Below are 10000 nucleotides of genomic sequence, written 5' to 3'. Positions count from 1 at the left end.
AAACTTGAACGCGAGATGCTCAAGTCTTTAATTGGTGCGAACACCGAGCAGACTCACTAACTTCATCTTCTCTTGAACAAGCTTTCCAAAGGAAATCATCTCGACACCGGCACGGTCAAGGTCCTCGAGAATCAACAAGCTCGCAGCACCCACCTTCTCCAGGTCAACCGTACTTCTCGCGCACACGTGAGTTTGGCCGGTATGGATCCAGAGGTCCTGCGTCTGGCTGTTGATGGTACGTACCACATGCTGCTCTTTTCACCGTGGCTTTAGCAACAAACATTCATTCACAATCTCTTGTGACAGGTCTCACCGCTGGTGAACTGGATCTGGATGCTCTGGACTTCGACCAGGAGAAGTTGGTTGCTTTGTTGCGCATACAGTCTGCTGCCATCAGGCTCTTCCTGCATCTTCGGCGTAGACTGCTCACCAAATGGCTCATGAAAAGCTTTACAAGCGTATCGACCATGTGGCAAGGAGTAGGACTACGCGTCGGACGATTCGGACAAAGATAAGGCTCCTATCTTGATTGACAAAGTCAGTACGTCTACGGCAGCTTCTGGTTTCGGTGATGCGCCACCTGCCGACTCTTCAACTCCCAAGTCTTTATGTCACTCTCTGTTTAGCCCGAAGGCATTGAAGCAGGCTGCTCAAAAGAAGCGCCAGAAGACACGCCTTCGTCCTCCTGGTAAGTTGCCTCGGCGTCATTCAAAGGCTCGATCGCAGTCTGTTCCGTCGTCTCTTTGCTCATGGACGCCATCTCGCAAGCCAGCGGCATCCTCCACTGAGACGCGTTCTTCAACCTCACGTCAGCCGGCCCCCACCGTTGGAGACCTCATCGGTGACCAGAGTGACGTGGAAATGGTTGACATTGGTTCAAGTTGAGTCCCGTCAGATCAAGGTACCGCCACCGAGTCTCCGGGTACAGATGTGGGCTCAGGGGCTCACGACGATGTCTTCGAATCTTCTGGCATGCCTTCGTCTACTCTTCAGGAAGATCTCGATGTGGTGAAGCCATCTGCGTCAACGTTCTCTCCTTCTCCAGCGGATATACGCGCTGCCGAAGCGCCCTTGCGTGAGGCAGATAATTTTCGGCTGATGTTCGGCTCGGATAACGAAGATGATGAGCTGGATAACACCGTTCCATCCGGCAAGGTTGCTTCGCCGTCTGTCGCGACGTCCAAGACGGTTGAATCTGGGCAGTGGTGTCTACAGCAGGGCTTTCTCCTGTTGACGTTGCTCCGCAAGCCTCCGAGTCTCCAAAGCCGGCTTCGACGTTTCCCACGGCCGCCGTACTAAGTGTTCCTCTGACTGATTTTCTGATGGAGATTGACGACGATGGCAATGGTGATGACGATCGCGGAGATGACGTGGATGGTGATGAACCTTAGGTGGATACTTAGTTTGGTGATACAAGTGATGGAGGTGGAGGTGATGTTCCATTCCCTACCGCGCATTCAAGGCTAGCTGACGGCGACGACGTTGAAGATTCCGATGGTATCTGGAGCGGTCTTGGCCCTACTCAGCCTTCGAGTCCTCCTCGGCCAAATTCTTCAACAATGTTGACATCTTCAATCCTAATTCGTGGTCCATCTCCTCCGGCGTCGCCAGGGTCACAAGCGTCACCGTCTCTTCCTTCTGCTCAGGCGTCTTCTCGCTCATTTTCTCGAACGCTCGATGTTAGGCCAGGGCACAAGATTTTGGCTCCCTATATTTTGGTGCCACGTATTGGCGGCACACCGTCGGTTGAGCCGTTGCCGTACCACGTGTTGCCTGGAGCTCGCCCTACCGTGCCGGTTTCGTCCACCTTGTCACCGTGGATTCTCCCGTATCTGGACATGGAGCTACATTTGTGCAGACGCAAATTGCGGAGGCATGAAGTACGCTTTTTCAAAATACGCTAGATTTGAGCGCGTCGTATTTCTTGCATTTGAATGTTTTTCAAACACTTCGTTTGAGCGGAATAGAAGTGCTTTAGCTGAACCTTTTTGTTGTTGACCAGCATAGCGTCAAAATTAAATGACCTTTACTGGGAATACCGAAGAATGAGGAATGAACCGCCACTAATAGAGTAATACTACGGCGCTGTGCAAGCGTAACCTGGGCTACCATTCGTACATCATTCAGGAGTTTGACACAGCACCTCACTACAGAACATGAGTACACATAAAGATTGTGCAGTGAGTAAAGCTGAAAACTCTAATATTTATTGTCGGCTACAGTGCCCTGTAATGCGCAGCATAGCGATGCCAAAAAAGCGAGAACACAACAGCCGTGCTGTGTATTTGCTTTTAGTCCCTAGTGAGTTTAAGATCCCGGTTGCGTGACAAAAATACTGATGCTGAGGGCACGCATCCACGGAGCATATATTAACACAAACATGTAAGTCTCGGGCAAAACACCTTGCCATGAATGCGTACGGGGCCATGCATTTGCCGCGAGGAGCTCAGTGTTCTCAGAGATGGAAAATACAATATTTGACTATTTTTTGCTTTTAAGTTTAGTAATATACATCGCAATACAGAATAGACCAATAGTTAGATATTTTGACCAATTTTTATTAATATGGGTTGTGAAAGGAACCGGTCTAAGTGCTGTTTCTGGCTACAAATCATAGATCTTTTGACTTGATACAAGTACGAACACAAAACCTACCAATCTGTGCTCCTTTTTATATTTAAAAAATCGTTTTTTTAAAAGAGGCTCCCGCTCGACCAACGCTTGATATACACAGACACAGCGTTTCAAACGTGTTCGGCTGTCAGATTACGTACAGGAATCGATATCCGTGTGCTCCGACTGAAAGGGCCAGTATGTCAGAGCTCGTTTTCATATTTTAAAATACTGCTTTAAAAGCTACTGCTTGCGTGGCTAATACGTAGTGAGTATCGATTTATGCTAAAAAAAATGCTGAAGTGTTGGCCTTTAGAATAGCAATAGCTCTTCCTCGATATACGTTTAACTACATTCGGCAACAGCAAAGTTAGTCTCTCATTTTTACCTGTCCTGGCAGCAACTCCGAGAAATTTCTATGAAGCTACGCCGTAGCGTCATTCAAATTCAGCGGTTTTTACCATTAATAGCTCCAGTTGGTTGTTAAACCATAGAGCTTACAGCATTTCCTGTAACGGGCCTAGAGTGTCCGTTACTAGCTTACACGTAATAATGAGGAAGCGTGCAAGTTCCACGATAGTGAAACCAAGTGCTTAGTCTGAAGGAAAATCAACTCTGCTTTCTATTTAGGTCCAGGGCAGCTTGCCCTGACCACTCAAATACACGTCAACCCCTTATTGGCTGATAATGGGTCTGGCTCCCCATATATCAACCAATAGGATGACGGCAGTTCAGCACACGCTAGCCGTGTGCTGCTGCACCTACTTTTGTAATATAAATCTACCTACTTATGTAATGGTGTGGCCCACTACATCACCCCCCCCCCTCTTAAAGTTGCACTTACGCAACATAAGCGACGGGCGGAGACCAAATCAATCAAAAGGGAAACGAGAAGAAAATCGTGGCCAACAGGAACGAACGACGCGGGGACGAGGCAGATCCTGCGCCACGCAGGAGAAGTACAGCACGACTTGCACAGCAGACAACAGGCGCGGGCGATGGAACAGCAGCAGCAGCAGATTCCAGCGACGGCGACGTCGCTGATGAGCGCCACGACAGCGGCACGCGGCACCCACGTGATGGACGAAGCGCTGAGACCCTGGCCGCTGTATGACGTCTCCGGAGCGCAAAATCCGGAGCCTCTGGACGAGATGAAGGACCTCTTCCGGCGTTTTCGTGCGCTGCGCCAGAAGCCGGTGGACGACGTCGACTACAGTGCGCTGCAGGAGTCGTGGTGCGCCTGAATCCGGCGCTGGAACCGGACGCAAGCGCAGGAAGAGAATCTCGCCGACTGGATCGCATACCGGGATGAAATCATTGGGAGCCATTCCTTGGGCGAGCTGCGTGTACGAATCTGCGACAGCGCTTGGAACGCCGACGACCGTATCTACTACGTGCGAGTTGCTGAAGGCTGCAGGAGGTGCGTGTCGTCTCGCCCGACTACGGACAAGTGGAGAGCCCATGTCGCCGAGCATCCGCTCCGTGATCGCGAGAACGCCTGGATCCAGCGTTACCGTCGCTCGCTGTTCGAAAAGGCCAGCGCCACTAGTCGCGCCGGCTCGCGCCGACACTCATCTCGACGAAGCGCATCTCCTCCGCTTCGTTGGGATTACGAGAACTCGGGTCGTCGTTCTCGGTCGCGCTCGCGCGATCGCCAGCAGCGTCGTTCTCGATCACGTTCGCGTGGTCGCGCAGACTGGAGATCTCGTTCTCGGCCGCCGCGTGATTATTCGCGGCGCTCTCCGGCGCCGGAAGACTGGAGTCGTACTCTTGGATCACATCCGGGACATCGCGAAGGAGATTCGCGCGGGGCTCCCACGTATCTTGGTCCGCCGGAAAGCCAAGCCATCGTATCCTATAGCGGCGCGCGGCGGGAGCCGTGCGACTGGTGGACACATGGCGCTGCCCCGACCGACGGGGCGGGTCTTCGTGATCGACAATCTTCTCGACTATCCAGAGGATCCCGCCAGCTGAGTCGACAATCGGCTTGGAACCGTCCCGCGGATACGACTGACTTTCTGGTTGAGAGCCGCGAGGAAGATCTCGCGGGGAGTTTCTGGACGGCGTACCAGGAGGCGGAGGAGGCCCAGGACGCGGTTGCAAAGGCCGTGAGGACTGCGACTGAGACTCGTCAGTCGAATTGGGAACTCTTGGCGCGCGTGAGGCTTCTTGAGCGCGCGGTACATGGTCGTCTGCAGAGCGGGACGGTGGAGCAGGCGCCTGGTGTGAATGGCGCGATGGCTCGGCGCGTGCGTCGGGCGGGGCGGCCGCTATATGCGCCGGCGGCTCAGGAGACTGAGTCGAAGAAGGAATCGTAGCGGGCAGGTATTTCTTGAGTCGTCCGACGTAGAACGTCGGATGTAGCCGCAGCGACGTAGGGATATCCAGTGTAAGCCTCGCCAATAACCTTAGTCACCGTAAATGGCCCAATAAAGCGGTGCGATTTACTCGCGCTGAGGTTGGTTTCGGCATAGTCTCTGGTGTCTGAAGTCGACAGGAGTCATCGATCTCCTGTCGCAAACTTTACCGGGTGTTTTCGGCCACGCTTGTCAGCGTTTTCCTTCTGCTTGTCGACCGCCGTCTGCAGCGCGTCGCGGACGTATCGGGCGACTGCTTGGCGCTGGAGGAGGAAGTCTGAGACAGCGGTGTTATCAGCCGGTCGTGCCGGTTGCTTTGGCGCGTAGCTCGCTGATGGAGACACCGCGTTAGCGGTGTTTGGACTGATCAGGGTACGATTCGTCCACGAGGCGAGAGGGGACACCGCGTCGCGGGGAGTCGCCAGGGCCTTCTTGGCCTGGGCGTGTGTCACTGCGTTAACAGTCGCTGACGATGAGGCTGCACTCGAGGAGGAGTCGGCAGCCGGTATGGAAACCGGTTGAGGGTCCATTACCGGTGTTGGCGCAAAAGGCTTGTCGGCAACCGGTATGGTAACCGGTTGTGGGTTCGAAACCGGAGTCGTCACAAAATGGTTGTCGCCTCTTTCACCCCCACCCAGAGTGGAGCCACACGGCGAGGAGAGCTGGAACGCGAGGGTGCCGAACGTTGTTGACGAAGAAAGAAGTCAGGCCAGTCGACGCGTGAACCGCGTTGTTCAGCGCGAACTCAGCAAGCGGAAGGAACGAGCTCAAGCTCGTGAACGACGTCGCGTAGCTGCGAAGTACGTCCTCAAGGACGCGATTAACTCGCTCGGTTTGGCCATCCGTCTGCGGATGAGCAGCCGTCGACATCAGCAGCTTTGTCCCTGAAAGCTCGAAAAGCTTCGTCCAGAAAGCAGACGTGAGCCGCGGATCGCGGTCCGAAACGATAGACTCGGGCATGCCATGATGACGGAAGACTGCATCCACGAAGTGCACCGCGGTATCAGCCGCGGTGATCGTATCCGGGACCCGGATGAGGTGAACCATCTTGCTGAACCTGTCGACGGATACCAGGACACCGGAGCGCCCGGCGGAGTCGGGTGGGAGGCCAAAGATGAAGTCCATCGACACCGAGCTCCATGCCTCGGTGGCCACTGGTAAGGGACGCATGGGAGCCTGCGATGACGCGGACGGTTTCACGCGTTGGCAGATCTCGCAGGTCCTCACCCACTTGCGCACCCACTTATACATGTGGGGCCAATAAAAGTCGCGCGACACTGCGGCGAATGTCTTCTTACGGCCCAAGTGAGCGCTAAGTGGGATATCGTGGAACTCATGGATGATCCGTGAGCGCAAGTCAGGGTCGTTGGGGACCACTACACGTGAAGCATCGAAGCGATCGATGCTGTACGTTAACAGCCCGTCTTCAATTCGATACCTATCGATCTGATGGCGTATGGATCGAAACAGAGCACTCCGTGTCTTTTCACTGAGCGAGCGGAGATGTCCCAGAATACTCGAATAGACCGGATCGAATTCATACGCAGTCCGGATTTCGTCGCGGAGTGGGGTTTCTGGAGACATGCTCGTCAGGTTCAATCCCGACGCCAAGCACATAGCACAGTTGTCTTCTTCGGCTTCATCATGCAGCGGCTGTCGACCCAGCGAATCGCGTGGGTCGAAATCTGGACGACGAGACAGAGCATCGGCAAGGATGTTGTTCTTGTCGGGTTTGTAGTGAACCACGAAGTTATACTCGGAGAAGAACGACAATCACCGAGCCATTCGCTGGGAAAGATGAGGGCTCTTCATCGCTGTCCTCAGCGATGCGTGATCGGTATACACTGTGAAGGTTTGCTCGCCGAGTAAGTACACTCTGAATTTGATCAGAGCGTAGCGCATCGCGAGAAGCTCCTTGTCGTGGACAGGATAGTTGCGCTCCGCTGGCTTCATCTGTCGAGACTGATAGCTGGCGACCCGTTCACGACCTTCGTCCTCAAACTGCATCAGCGCACAGCCGATGGCAAAGTCGCTCGCGTCGCAAACGACGTGAAATGGTTTCGAGTCGTCGGGAAGAGCTAGGATCGGCGCCTCAGCAAGGCGCTTCTTCACTGAGTCGAAGGCGGCTTGGTGCGCGGGTGAACAGGCCCATGTGGCATCTTCCTTCAGGAGTGATGAGAGGGGCTGGATCAGTCCGGCGTAATTTTACGTGTACTTGTGGAGATAATTCGCTAGTCCCAACCACTGACGCAACTCAGTGGAGTTCTTTGGTGTCGGCCATGCGCAGATCGAGGCCACGTTCTCCGGGTCGGCGCGAACGCCGTCCTTGCCCACGAAGCAGCCAGCACCGGAATCTCCGGCGCGCAGAAGATTCACTTCTTCAGGTTCGCGTACAACTTATTCTCGCGCATCACTTGGAAGACCTGTTTTAAGTGCTTCAGTGAACTTCCATCGCGCTGAGACCACCCTCAGCGCGGCTGTGCACGAAGATGTCGTCGAAGTAGCTCGGTGCGAAGTCTCGAAGCGCACGCAGCACATGGGAGACCATGCGATTGAGCGTGGCGGGAGCATTCTTCAAGCCTTGTGGCATCACAAGCCACTCCCAGAGCATACCGCTGGTGGTGCTGACCGCTGTCAGCGGAATCTCGCTCGGTCTCATCAAGATCTGATTGAATCTGTCGGTCAAGTCGATGGCGCTGAAGACGACACTGCCCGCCATGGTGTCGAGCACCATGTCCTTCTGGGGAACTGGGGTTTGCGCAGGGATGGTCGCATCATTCAACTTGTTAAAGGCATGAACGATGCGCCATCCGCCTGTGACCTTCACACAGAGCGTTGGGCTCGAGTGTGGAGAGACACTCTCACACACGTGATCCGCTTTACGGCGATTCTCGAAGAAGTCGTCGATGGCCTTGACTTGGTCTCGGCAGCGACCACTGCCGCGTCACACAGTACTTCGAGCCGGGCACGAGATCGATCCCGTGGCGGACGCCTCGATCGGCAGGCAATTCGGTTGGAATCTTATCGGGGAAGACGTCCACGTATTCGCGGATGGTCTCGTACACTGGATTACCAGGCTCGCGCAAGGACTCCCAGGACTGCGCTGCGAAACGCTCCTCGCGGGCGGACTTCGGTTCGGCGCTCTTGGGACGGGTGGATCCGTCGTCATCACTGACGGCGTTCCCTTCGAGTGGCGTAGACGAAGTGTCTGTGATCAGGCAGACCTGCTCAATCTCGCCAACCTTGAGACCACGAAGGAAGTTTTTCCAGGAGAGACCTGGAAGCCGGGTGATCGATTGAGCGTCTCGAGGTGGACACGCAAGATCGACGGTGCGCTGACGGCCCATGCCGTCGTCCACGTGCTCAATGACGCATCTCACCGACTCCGTCGGTGAGATGCCGTTTGGTGCAGTTTCATGTCGTGGCTTCAAACGACGGGGCTTCGACTTCTTTGCCCGGCACCTCGAGTGTGTTCTCGAGGAAGAAGAATCGCTCTCGCTGGACGATGTATCACCCCGCTCTAGGCACTGGAGCTCACTCTCGATTGTGTTGGTCACACGTGGGGGCCACTGCTCGACCGCGTGATCGTTCGGCGGGAGCTTCAACTGCTCGACCGCCATCGTGTTCTTGTCCTCGCCTCGCGGCGAGGAGCCTTCGTGCAACAGCACTGCACAAGCCGTGCAGAGAGGGCCATCGCTCACTCTGTGTACAGCCTGCATCGTGGACGACCGGTCCACGACGGTGACGTGGGGCCAGTCCTTCTGGGCAACCAGGAGGTGGGTGAACACCTCGCTCACGTCGAAACCGCTGCGGTATTTAACCGAGCGGGCCAACCAGTCAATCTCTGGTTGATACCGTGACAACCACGGGATGCCCAGGATGCATTCAAATGAGTAGATCATCTCAATCACGAGGAAGTCGTCATTGCTGCGAAAGCCGTCGAACGTGTATGGCAACGTAATCTCGCGCCGCGCGACGTGGCGCGGCTTCCGTCAGCAAGCTTGACTACAACCTGTCCGCGACCGTTGTAGACAGCGATTTCGCTGGGTAGCGTCGACAGACACGACTCACGGAAGAAGTTGTTTGTCGCTCCTGAGTCCACAAGCGCGCGTAGTGGACGTCGGGCGCCGGCGACATGGAGGCTGATGATGATCAGTCTTGAGTCGCCCGACGCTGTGGTGGCATTGAAGTGTGCGTGTCGCACACGAGGTCTAGAAGGTTGGGTTGCCACCGGGGGACGCGGGCCTCCATTCCAGCCAGTAGGCGCCCCGCACCTACTGGTCCTGACCGTTTTTTTTGCTGATCGGTAGGAGAAACATCGACAGTATGCCAAGCACTGGCGCGGGCGCGCGGCACTCAGCCGCGCGATGTCCAACCTTCCGACAGCGGAAGCAAGTGAGGGATCGACTGGGACGACCACCATTCGCTCGAGCGACTGCACGACGGCGGTTGCTCGACGCGTCAATCGCGTCGATCTCCATCGGCTCCGGAGCTGACTCTTGAGCTTCCGCGGACATTGCCCGCGCGTACGACGCCGCCACCACGTAGTCTTCACGAAGTGCGAGAGAAAATGCCTCCTCGAGAGAGGAGGGTTCCGCTCGAGTCAGACAGTATCGCGTCATGCCTTCACGCATTCCGAACACGAAGACGTGGGCTTGAAATGCCATGTCAATCGGATTGGTGACGATGCAGGACGCAAGGTGGGACGTCTTCTGGACGTAGTCGCGCATGGTCATCTTGCCTTGTCGCAGAGTGAAGAACTCTGCGCGCACTCGGGACTCGTCTTGTGGAGACTCGAAGGCGAGAGGAAGATCACTCTGGAGGGCCTCCAGGGTGGAGAACGCATCGTTATTGACAACCAGTTTGCCGAGCGCTCACTCCTTGGCTTTCCCGGCCAGTCGGGAAAGTAAGAAGTTAACTTTCGCTCCTTGCGCCTCGATCATCCTCGAGGCGATAGCGATGTCAATTTCGCGAAACCAGCGATTCTACGGAAGGCGATTCGCTCCTTCACCGGAGTAGGTTGACGTCTC

Source organism: Phytophthora infestans, genomic scaffold (genome assembly GCF_000142945.1).
Source record: "Phytophthora infestans T30-4 supercont1.21 genomic scaffold, whole genome shotgun sequence".
In the NCBI taxonomy this organism is placed as follows: Eukaryota; Oomycota; class Peronosporomycetes; order Peronosporales; family Peronosporaceae; genus Phytophthora; species Phytophthora infestans.
Note: the sequence above shows the minus strand (reverse complement) of the source record.